At 51.5% G+C, this 12,275-nt stretch overlaps 1 protein-coding gene across 2 annotated transcripts in view; it reads right to left on the bottom strand.

The window, feature by feature from the left end:
• The window catches only part of Capg (capping actin protein, gelsolin like), a 15,565-nt gene extending 10,037 nt beyond the window's left edge, over nucleotides 1-5,528 (bottom strand). The window contains exon 1 of one of the 2 annotated variants that reach the window (XM_023702945.1): nucleotides 5,435-5,528. The gene's annotated coding sequence lies outside the window, so the exon portion shown is untranslated. Of the gene's footprint in view, nucleotides 1-5,151; nucleotides 5,225-5,434 lie in introns of those variants that run through there. The other variant, XM_004642806.2, reaches the window with a different exon arrangement.
• Between the last annotated feature and the right edge of the window lie 6,747 nt (nucleotides 5,529-12,275).

Here is a 12,275-nt window from a genome sequence, read left to right as displayed (position 1 = left end):
GATATCCTTACAGAATCTACAGATATTAAAACAAGCCAAGAGCGGTTGGTCCTGCACATCTGTAGTCCCAGCATTCTCAGAGGTTAAAGGAGGAGGAGCTTTTTGAAATTTCAAGCACAGCCTGGGCAATTTAGTGAGATTCTGTCTCTAAATAAATAAATAAATAAATAAGGGGCTGGGGATGTAGCTCAGTGGTAGAGCACTTTTCTAACATGTACAAGACCCTGAGCTCAATCACCAGTACTGACCCAAAAAATAAAAAGGGATGGGGAGGTAACCCTCACCTAGGAAGAGGAGGGGGAGGGGAGCTGGATTACTTGTGTTGGAGCTCAGAAAATAACACCCAAGGTATGGTGTTGGCACTGACTTTAAAGAAACCCTCTAACCTCCAATGCAGTGATTCCCGCTGATCCCTAGAGCACAGGATTAGGTAAGAGGCTGGGCCGCTGCAGCCATCTACTGTTTTTTTCTGAAACGTATTTAGTACAGGGTAGAGCACTACTGTAGAGCAACCTCCCAAGCGTGGGGATTACAGGCACACCACCACACCCAGCCTCAATTACCATCTCAGCGCACCGCGGGGTCGGCAGAGCACACGGGGATCGAACCTCGACCGCTGCGCTCTGCCTAAGCAGGTGCTTTAGTCCACTGATCTACTCTTGTGGCTGTTACCTAACAGGCCTTATTTACAGGGCCAAAAGGCAGGGCGTCTCGGTGCTTCTCCCTGCCCCTACCAGAACTGCGGCCACCTTCCCCAGAAGGTCAGGCGCTCCTGCTCCTTTTGCTGGGTCAGGACGCTGCACGAAGCAGCGTGTGTGCCTTTTCTTCTGCTAGCATTTCTACTGGGCGTGTATTTTATAGACTCAAATATCAAACCTTGGGGAGATGAAAAGTCCTCTCCTTCCTATACCTGAATAGTCCTATTTTTTTTTTTTTAAATGTATTTGGTAGAGTCTCACCATGCAGCTCTAACTCATAGTGATCCTCCTGTTTTCAGCCTCCCCAGCACTGGGATTACAGGCAGAGCACCACCATGCCTGGTCTCAGTGGCTCAGCGCACCCGGGGTCAGGGCTGGCGCAGCATGTGGTGCCAGGGATCTAACCCAGGTCTTTGTGCGCCAGGCAGGCACATAGACTGCTGAGCAATCTCTCCTGCCCTTGTTTGTTTTTTAAGACAGGGTCCTGCTGTATATAGCTAAGGCTGGCCTTGAACTCCCTGTGGAGCCCAGGCTCACCTCAAACCCTTCCTCAAAACCTTCCTGCTTCAGCCTCCCAAATGCTGGGATTCTAGGTGTGTGCTACCACGCCCAGCTTGAATTTAACAACTCCCATAAAATCCAAGCCTACATGACTTAATTGGTAAATTCTACCCCAAAATTAAAGAATATATAAATACCAATTTTATACAAACTCATTTAGAATACAGAAAATTCATTCTTTGCTACATTATCCTGATAACCACAGAAATATAAAGTTATAGCCCAATATGAACATAGAAATAACAGAAAAGGCCAAGGCATCGTGGTGTGCACCTATAATCCCAGCACTGAGAGTTCAAGTCCAGCCTGAACTACACAGGAAGACTGTCTTAAAAAAAAAAAAATTCTAGTGAATGGAATTCAGTATTATTTTTAAAAATAATATGATGAAAAATAGTAACACAATGAAATAAGGCTTATCCCAGGAGTGCAAGTTTGGTTTAATATTTGAAACTCAATCCATTTAAACCATCCTATGAGAAATAATCTGATGCAGAAAAAGCATTTAGTAAGTCTTCATCCATTCCTGATTTTTTTTTTTTTCTCCGAATGACCTCAGGGCAGGTTTGGCTGGCTTGAGTTGTAGGGATCGAACCACAGCAACCTGAGCCTGACTGCTTTGAAGCAGCCACTTAAAGAGCTAAGCTAAGGGGCAGGCCCCCCATTCTTGATTTTTAATTTTTACCAAACTAGGAATATAAGGAAACTTCCTTAATCTGATAAAGAAATCTCAAAGCCTTCAGCTAACATTAGACTTAATGCTGCCCCAATCCTAGACTCTCTGTGGTGAAATTCACCCATTCCCAGACATCAACTCTGAGTTCTGTGTGTGCCGCCCTCCTCTATATAGCTAAGGAAAGCCTTCTTTTAAAGTCAGAAAATGGCCAGATGCCAGAGGCTGAGACAGCATTGTGAAGGTGAATCCGGCCTGGGATACATAGGAAACTGAGGCAGGGTCTGCAAAAAGGCATCCTTAGGAGACTCTTGCAGGCTGGGGATGCTAGCAGAGAGAAGAGTGAACTGGGAAGGATTTTTTTTTTTTTTCTTCAGGCTCTTTAGTTTTATTTTCTAAGTTTGTGCTCTCCCGAGGGTAGCTTTGAGAACAGGCTATGGTAAGTATGACCTGGAGCCACAAAAAAAGGAAAAAGAAACAGGAACGCCTGAGTAGCTAACAGGATGGAGGCAGCAGTGGCTAAGGCAGGGGGCTGCAAAGGCAGTCCAGCATTGCACTTCCGGGCCAGGGAGGCAGGGGAGCCGGCGCTTCCGGCCCCATAGGCTGTCCTGTAGCACCCACATCCAGCCTATGCCTCAGGCCTGCGGTGGGGCAGCTGCTCCAACTCAAGCTGTGGGCACAACTGAGGGAGGAGGTGGAGCAGGAAACAGCAAGCTTTACTCATTTTCCGTTACTGAAAAGAGAACTCCAGCTATAACTCAAGCCAGATTCGAGGCTCTAACAGCCCTCCCCCAGCTGCTGCAGGGTGAACACTGGGGTCCTTGGCTGCCTGCACTTTCCTTACTCTGGGGCCTGTTACCATTACCACAGGACTGCATAAAACAGACAAGCTAGGCCGGGATGGTGCACACGCCTGTGATCCCCAGCACTGGGGAGGCTGAGGCAGGAGGATCACCGCAAATTCAAGCCCAGCCTAGACTATATGATTCAGTCCAAGGGCCAGCCTGAACTACATAGCAGAGCCCCACCCCCCCAAAAAAAAGTCCTGTTAGGTCTGTTTTATTTATTTATTCACTGAGATAGGGTCTTGCTATCTGGTCTGTTTAAACAGAACCTTCCTCCACCTCAGTTCCTTTTAATGCTTTTTCTTCCTCCACCCTCACCCTGCTTCTTGGCTATAAATTCTGGCCAGCCCAAACCATACTTGGAGTTGGGGCCACTCTCTCTACCTGTTGCTGTGGTCCCTGTACCCATGATGATGATCCTGATAAAATTCCCCTTATGCTGTAACTAGTACCCCTCAATAAGTTTTTCCTTACAGCGTCCACACCCCAGGCTTGGGATTCTGATTCTAGAAGTCAGAACTGGAGCTGAGCATCCAGTTATTTTGTTTTGTTTCTGAGACAAGAGTCTCTCTATGTAGTTCAGCCTGGCCTCAAACTTACTATGTAACCCAGGCTGGCCCAGAGCGCTGGGATCACAGGCCTGTGCCACCACACCTAGCTCATCCATGTTATGAATGCTCAAGTGATAACTGTTTCTGTAGGTGGGCTCCGTCCAGCAGAGTCCATTGCTTGGTGTCCTGGAATCAGGCTTTTTTAAAACTCCCCAGGTCTGGTCCCATGCTGTGCAGACTAAACTCAGACCGCTGGGTGGAGTCCCGTCCCTGTGTCTGAGAACTACTGGGTTGGGCTGAGACCCCTTCACCCAGACCTCTGTTCCCAGCTTCCCTGGAGAGGGTGCCTCCAAATGACCCCTCGCTCTTTCCTGTCCACTCTCTCAGTACAGCCTCCAGCCTCATGCTTATCAGTTCCCACCCCCGCAGGCCCTGGTCAAGCCCAGTGGTCCCAGGAATGGTCCAGGACCCCAGCCTATCACCATAACAAGGGCCATCTGCACATTCCTCTGGCCTGCTGCAGTCTGGTGGCTCTGTCAGTCTATGCTGGGGGGCTCAGCCCAGGGCAGACTTGTGGGGGCCGCGCAGGGATAGGGAAGAACACACGGCGACCCGGGGCTAAACAGGAGGCTCAGGGAAGCAGGAAGATGTCACTCCAGAAGCTATGAACTTCCCCTAGGCAAGGAATCTCGGCCTCCAAGGTCAGCGCTAGGAGGTTCAGTGGCCATCCAGTTCCGCCTCACAGCGCCCCGCACACAGCGATCTCTTTCCAGCAACTCTCGTCCCCTCCTCTTTGCTTTGGAGGCCGCTTCTGCCCTTGGGCTGAACCTAGGACCCGCACTGCACGCGCTGGGCAGGCTCTCTCCCGAGTGCCAGCCGCAACTCCGCCTGTCCACCTTTATCTCCTCACTGCTGCCAGAGACTTTGTTTTTGCCTGCTCAGCCACAGTGCGAGTCAGACACGCCTGCCGCGCCTGGGGAGGTGGGGGTGGGGGCTGCACACGGAGCGACAGTCACCCTCGCGGGCAGAGTCGGACAAGGTATGGGTTCCGGGACGCACACCTTTAAGGTGTGGCTGACAGTAACTCAGACCTGCCAGTCCCCACACTTGCAGGGAGTGGGGGGCACGGGTGTCTGGCAGAAACATCAGCGGCTCCTCCCAGCCAGGGACACTTCTGGGGACTTCAGGCCTGACACCGAGAGGACCTGCTCTGCTCTCCACGTGGGCAGCCCCTCAGCTGGGCCTGAGAAGGCTTTTGAAGGGTGTTTTGGTTTTTGGGTTTTTTTGCTCCGAATGCTTTCCGGGCAGGTTTGGCTGGCTTGAGTTGTGGGGATCGAACCACAGCAACCTGAGCCTGACTGCTTTGTTGAAGCAGCCACTTAAAGAACTGAGCTAAGGGGCAGGCCCCCTTGAGAAGGCTTTTGAATCCAGCGGGGCTGAGCACAGTCCCAGCCCTGCTGCATGGTGCCCAGTCCTGCAACCCCGCACCTGCACCCGCATCCGGAGGGCGGAGGGGATGATCGCCGTGAGACAGGCCAGCCTGGACTACACGGGGAGACCTTGTCTCAAAAAGGAAAAATGCACATGGCTGGGCCCGCCTTGCCCCCTCATCCCACCCGCCCTGTTATCCAGCTCCCCACAGGCACCCCCCAAGTCTGGCCTGAGGTTCACCTCCTGGCGGCTGAAGGCCAGAGCGGACTCCAAGCCTGGACTCCCCCTCCAAGCTCGCACATCCCGCAAAAGGACCCACCCAGTCCTGGCTGTGTCCCCGCACCACCCGAGGGGCCCCACCAGCCCCCGCCTCCCCTCTCCCCTCGGCACACCTCTGCCTCCGCTCGCTCTCTTCTCTGGCGCTTCAGGCTGCCCCACCCGCTCCTGACTTCCTGATCCCTCGGCCCCACCCGCGGGAGGGAGAGGCGGTGCTGGTGCCCGAGGCCTCCACGGAGCCTGGGCACAGAGCCCCGTTTGCGAGGGCTTCCAGCCCAGCTTGTCCCGACGCCCGGGAAGCCACAGGTCCCAGCCTTGTTTCAGTGGCCTCAGCAGAGGCCGGAGCTGGGGGACATCTCCAAGTGTGACACCCGCAAGAAAACGCCGCTCCCCACTCACCAGCCCCGAAGACCGCTCGCAGCCCAGCCCGCCCTGAGTGGCGCAGTCAGGCACCTCTCCTGGGTGGGGTCAGCTCCCAGCCACTCCTCCTCCCCAAACTACCCCTGCCCCAAAGATGGATCCTCCTCCACCCACCTCCAGAGCCAGGTATGCGCCACGCCCTCAGTCCCAGCTACTCCCAGCAACTTCGGAGACTTCCGTGGGAGAATCAATCACGTAGAGCTAGGCTAGTGGTGCAAACCTGTAATCCCAGCACTCGGGAGGCTGCGGCAGGAGGATCCTTGGAGTGAGACCAGCCTGGGCTACAAAATCAGCTCAAGGCCAGCCTGAGCTGCATAGCGAGACCCTTGTCTCAAAATGACAAAAAAGAAAAATGCTAGAACTAGAAGAAAAAAATTGTAAACTCTTCAGTGTAAGATATATGTTCATTATCTTAATCGTGGTGATGGTTCCCTGCACGTTCACACCTCTTAAAGCTTCTCAAATTGTGTGCTTTATGTAGCATGCACAATATGTTCAATTGTTCCAGAAAACTTAAAAAAAAAAAAAAAAAAAAGGGTCTGGGGAGATAGCTCAGTAGAATAAGCGCTTGGGCCTGAGTTCAATCCCCAATTCCACCCAAAAAAGGGGTGGGGGTAGTGGAAATCTGAAAGAAGCTAGGATGTAGCTGTGTGCTCCAATATCGAAAATAAATGGGCCAGGGAGATGGCTCAGTGGCTTAAGCACCTTCCTAGCAAGTGCAAGGTCCTGAGTTTGATCCTGGTACAAAAAAAAAAAAGGAAGAGAAAGAAAGACAAACATAATGAGTTCTGCTGCTCATTCACCAGACTGCTGCTGTCTCATTTGGGGCCCTGGGAGCTCTAGGGTCAGCGATGACCCTGACTCGGGTAGGACCCAGAACAACTGTCCTCTTACACCATAATCATAGGGCTGGAGAGGACTTGTTGGCCCTGCAGAGGACATGGAGGACCTAAAAGCACACATGACAGTCCAAAAGTCACACAGGGACCCAGAGCCCCTGCAAGGAAGACTCCTATTTCCTCAGGGACTCTCAAGGGAGGACAAGCAGGGTCCAGGCTCCAGAGAAAGTACACAACTTTCTGCCCATGACCCTGGCAGGCTAGTGGTGGCAAAGCACCCATCAGCAGCTGCTTTAGTGGAGTGTAGTGGCACATGCCCAGAATCCCAGCACTCAGGAAGGAGGCTGAAGCAGGAAGGTTGCCACGAGCTTAAAGCCATTCTGGGCTACACAGAGAATTGAAGGCTTGTCTGAACTACTGATACCAGCTTTGCGTGCGCGCGCGCGCATGTGTGTGTGTGTGTGTGTGTGTGTGTGTGTGTGTGTGTGTGTTACTGGGTATTACACGTGCCAGGCATGCGCTTATGCTGCCTAGCTATCCTCCCGGCTGAACTATGTAGTGAGGCCTTGTCTCAAAAAAGTTCTCAGTTGAGTTCAATCCCCGGCTCCGCAAAAAAAAAGTTCTCAGTATTCAGGATCTAGGCCCTCAGCCATGGGCAGGGATGTGTGCAGCAGAGCAAAATCTAGAACTGCTCTCCTGGTTAGTCATCTGCAGACCACACCTAGTTACCCGCTGCTCAGACTCTCAAGCAGTTGGGGGGGAGGGACGCGTAGGAGGGGGAATGTTCTCACTGGATCCCAACCAAGCCACGTGCTACAGCTTCACCACAACAGGATGGAAAGTTATGCATTCTCCCCATGAACGCGGCCTATAACTGGCGATGTCCCCATAGCCAGCTGTCAGCCTTAAAGACGGCGTGGACCCCAAATGGAACCACAGGCCGTGCAGGAACCAGAGAGTGGTATAGTTTGGCTACTCACTAGCTGTCCTTCCTCAGGACAAGGGTTCAACTTTCAGGAGCCTCCTCGTGCAGTCTACAAAATGAGTATACCGAAAAACGTGAAGATTTCTTGAGATCTGAGCAGTAGCCCACTAATAACAGATGCTCAGTAAATGGGGCCTGCTTTCCCTTCCCTTCCGCGCGCCACGCCTCCCGGCTACCCCGCAGCTGTGCCCCGCCCCCAGCCCCAGGGTTACCCCAGATGAAGGGAAGTTAAACTCCAGGTTCCCCTCCCCCAGTCCTAGCCGATTCCACCACCCGGTCAGCAGGGCAGAACGTGGGCGGCACCCACGCCCCCAGGGAACAGGATGAATGGAACCCCTGTTCCGGTGCTCGCCTCTCCCAGCGCGGGTGGGGTTTGCGGAGAGGGTGAAACCAAGGAGCAGGTCCTGCGAACTCAGCGCGGGTGCTGGGGATTAATCTGGGAACAGGCCCCAGAACTCGCTTTTTATGAAACACAGTCTTTCTCCTCCTTCTGGCTCCCCCGCCCACAACTAATTGAGTACTTTGCAATTAGAATAAAAGGAACTTTTGGGTCCTGCGGTGTGGACCGAGCGGAGGGGCGGGCGACCCGACTTCCTAGGTCCGGTCCCGAAAGAAGCACGCTACCTTCCTGAAGGCGCTGAGTCCCAGGAGAGGCCGCCCGGCCCTGCCGCCTGGCCCGGCCCTGCAGCTATCTGGCTATCGAGAGACCTAGCCGCCGGTCGTCGGGGGTTCTTGGAGAACTAAACTGCAGATTTGTGTCTACTTCCTGCTCAGACGCCACATCCTGAGCCTCAATCGTGCTACGCACTGTCGTTCCTTGAGTGCCTACTTTGTGCTCAGTGCTTTAAAAGGGATCCTCAGTCCTGTTTAATATAATGAGGAATTCGGCAGGGCGTGGTGGCGCAGCGCATACCTGTAATCCCAGCACTTGGGAAGGCTGAGGCTGGCGAGTCTCTTGAGAGTTTGAGGCCAGCCTGAACAACATAGATCCTGTTTTTAAAAAGGGGAGGAATTCCGGAAGGTTCACTCTTCTCTTCATTCAGAAGAAACCAGAAAAAATAAAATAAAATAAAAGAAGAAGAAACCAGAGCAGCAGCTGCCTGGGCCAAGAGGAGGGGATTTTCAGGAAATGTGTCAAATAGTCCGCACTTCCGCCCCCTGCGAGATGTCAACCAAGAACGGCAACATCAGGCCTCTTCATGCTGTGACAAGACGCCTTTTTCATTTCTTGGGAAGCAGCTTTCTTGTTTGCTTTTGAGACAGGCTGTCACTATGCAGCCCAGGCTGGCCTTGAACCCACCATGTGGCTCAGGCTGACCTAGAGCTCCCACTGATCCTCTTGCCTCAGCCTCCTGAGCTTTTGAGAAACAGCCTGGCAAAGCCCGGCAGCATGAGTCCCTCTGAGGCTGAGATGGCTTTGAAACAACACTAAACCTAGGTCTCCCCATGCTCAGACCACTCTCCCTCCTCAAACCCACCCTGCTTCCACTGCTCACCCTGCAGCCTCCTGGGCTTGAAGGTCCCTCCTCACACTCCCTGGGGATGCCACAGCCACAGCCTGTGAGCAAACCATGGAAGACCTGTTGGCCTTTGACTCATTTCAGACCCCTGGGTCTGCTAGACACAATCTTCCAGGAGAATACACATTCTTCACATTTTTAAGGCTAAATTTACTTGAGGTTACCGGGGATTGAACTCAGGCCCTTGCATTTGCCAGGCAAGCGCTTATTCTACTGAGCCATCTCCCTGGCCCCTAAATTTACTTGAAATGTACAACTTATATGTATACAGCTTGGTGGTTCTTATGGCTTCAACACCCTTGTTCCGTGCATTGGAAAGAAGTTTCCGCACTGATTTCTGGGTGAAGATCTTGAAGTATTTTTTTGGGGGGGGGGTACTGGGAATCAAACTCAGGACCTTGTGCTTGCCAGGCAAGCAAGAAAGTTGAGTTCCCATCAGGAAAGCCAACGTGATAAGCCCCACAAGGCTGAGCAGTGCACTGTCTTCCCCCGTGGAGCCAGGAAGTTATGCTCAAGAGGAGGACCAGAGCTCCCCCAAAATGAACTGTAGCCATTCTCAGCGACAAAGAAGTCCCAAGTTCCTCTTCTGACATGAACAGCCAAGTTAATCAGGAAAGCCAGCATGACAAGTTCACCCAGCGGAACAGCCCAGGAGAACCAAGAGCTTCCAACAGCTTCTCCAAACAGCATCTCTAGCAGCGTCTCAGCAGATTCTCCCATTCTACCTTTTATGCTGCTGGCAACAATCCCCACTCAGGTGGGCCTTCCACGCCCAACACCGAGCTAGTGCAGTTCCTCTGGGTGTAAGACGTTGACCACCAGTTAGCTAGCCACCACAGAGATGGACTGATGGAAAGCGTAAATTTGGACCTCGTGACCACCACCTTTCTCAGGGATGCAGATGTCAACACCAGCAAACGGCTCCTCGCCCAGAAGCAGAACAGACACCAGTGACATGTACTGCAGCATGCGAAGCTCCGTCTTCTCCAGGGGACACCCATTCACCTTGATGAGCCATTGTCCCATTTGCAGTGCACCATGGCTGTGGCTTCTTACAGCCCGAGACTTGCACCGACTGTAGCTGGTCCTTGGATGGCATGGTTCCTAGTGTAGCTGAGAGCTCTTCGCCGCACTGCTCCGCAATCAGAAAAGGGTGTTTGGTTTCTCTAAACCACTGCTGGTTCTCAGAAGCAGCCAGGACAGTGATGGCCTAGACTCCTTCTGAAAATGGGAATAGCCAGGCCAGCATGGGAGGGTCAGGGGTACGAAGCAGGAGCACAGGTGTAGAGAGGGTGCTGTATGGTTGGGGCAGCAGGTGGAAGACCCCGGAGGACGCAGGAGGACAAGCTCACCCCTGTCCTGCCAGAATCACCCCAGCCCCCAACACCACTGTTAGGTCAGGTAACAGCTGACGCTGTGGATGCTGGCACTAGGTGCTGGTTCTGCCCCTCCACGACTGTCTTCATCCTCCCACTTACTCTCTAAAGTAGATCCTCAGCCAGGTGGGGTGGTGTACACCTATAATCTCAGCACTCTTAGGAGGCTGAGGCAGGAGGATTGCTATATATTCTAGGCTGGCCAGGGTTACATTGGGCGATCAAAGCCATCTATGCTACATGGTGAGACCCTATCTCAAAGAACCAAAAATGAATAAAGCAAGTAATCTTCTTATTACCCTCATATTACACAAGGACATGGAGGCAAAGTGAGGTCAAAACGACTTCCTTCAGGATGCCTTCAGTGAGTGGCCCAGGATGGGTTGGGGCCGGGCAGAGGTATCTGGGACACCCCTGCTGGCCCTTCTTTCTTCCCAAGCCCACTCTGTTCTCAGCGTTAAAGGCTGCTGCTGCTGTGAGTCCTTTCTACGCAAGGAGTGTCACCTTGCTATAAGAGGAAAAGTGTGCGGGGAGGTAGCTCAGTGGCACAGGCGCCTGCCTGGCAAGTGCAAGGGCCAGGGAGATAGCTCAGTGGGCTGGGGAGACAACTCAGTAGAATAAGTGCCTGCCTGGCAAGCACAGGGTTCAGAGTTTAATCCTTGGTACAAAAAAAAAAAAAAAAAAAAAAGAAAAAGAAAAAGAAAGAAAGAAAGAAAGAAAAGTATTATTTCAAAAGAAATGTAAACTTCTCAAAAGTTGCAAAACTAGTACCATATACCAAGTACTTGTTTGACCTAGATGAGTTCCGGAAACATTGTGCTACATGGGAGAAGCCAGACCCCAAGCCCACACACCATGCTGCCCCATATATGAACTATCCAGAATAGGCCAAGCCATGAGAAAGCAGAGGAGTGGTCATCCAGGGACAGAAGGATTGAGGGACTGGGGAGAAATGAGTACTAATGAGTATAGGTTGTGGTTGTGAAAATGGTCCAAAATTAGATGCCAGGCCCAGGATTTAGCTCAGTGGTGCACTGCCTGCCTGGTGTGAGGTCCTAAGTTTGATTTCCAGTACTCTCCCCCCAAAAAAACCCAATAAAGGGGGGCAGGGAGATGGTTTAGTGGAATAAGCACTTCCCTGGCAAGCGCAAGGGCCTGAGTTGAATCTCTGCTTCTGCAAAAAAAAAAAAAAAAAAAACCAATAAAATTAGATGGCACTGCTGAGATTACAGGTATGTGCCACCACACCCAGGTATACCCCATTTATGAACAAAGTGTAGCAGTGGGTGCTCTTGCTCACACCTTAATCCCAGCACTCAGGAGGCTGAGGTAGGAGGCTCCTTTCAAGTTTGACACCAACCCGGGCTACAAAGTGAGCTCAAGGCCAGCCTGATCTGCATAGTGAGACCCTGTCTCAAAAAGACCACAAAAAAAAAAAAAAAAAGAAAGAAAGAAAAGAAAAAGAAAGAAAGAAAAAGTGGGGCTTAGGTACTTGTCCCCAGCTTCTCATGTAACTATGCTAATGTGCTTTTCCCTTTAAAGTGAAGCTCTAAAAGCACAAAGCCCTCACTGGAAACCCTCAAGTTCAGACTCACTCTTAGTGTGGGCTTAAGGGTTTCCTACATACCTCTACGCCTACACAATTTTGATTCTGTAAGCTATCTGTGAGCCCTAGAATTGCCCATATGTTTTCTTTTTCCTTTTTTTTGTATTTAGTACAGGGCCCACAGGGTCTCATTACACAAATCAGACTCTTAGTGATCCTCCTGTTTTTAGCCTCCTAAGTGCTGGGAGTACAGGCGTGAAACACCATGCCCAGTCTCCATGTTTTCTTGGTTATTGCAATCTTCCTCCCTGGGTTCCATTCCATAGAACTGATAGATGTGTCAAAGATTTACCAGGAGGCTGAGGCAGGAGGATCACAAATTCAAAGTCAGATTGGAATACACAGTGAATTACGGATAGCCTGAACTACATAGCAAAGACCCTGTCTGAAAAAAAGCAAAAAAACAAACATTTTATCAGTACCACTCTTGACAGTCCACACTCTATTTTCTTTAAACTTCCTTTTCTTTTTTATTTTTATTTTATTTCTTTTTT

This window comes from Octodon degus, unplaced genomic scaffold (assembly GCF_000260255.1).
Source record: "Octodon degus isolate 3935 unplaced genomic scaffold, OctDeg1.0 scaffold00162, whole genome shotgun sequence".
Taxonomy (NCBI): domain Eukaryota; kingdom Metazoa; phylum Chordata; class Mammalia; order Rodentia; family Octodontidae; genus Octodon; species Octodon degus.
The sequence above is the reverse complement of the archived record's forward strand: the minus strand, read 5'-3'. Positions and strand labels throughout refer to the sequence as shown.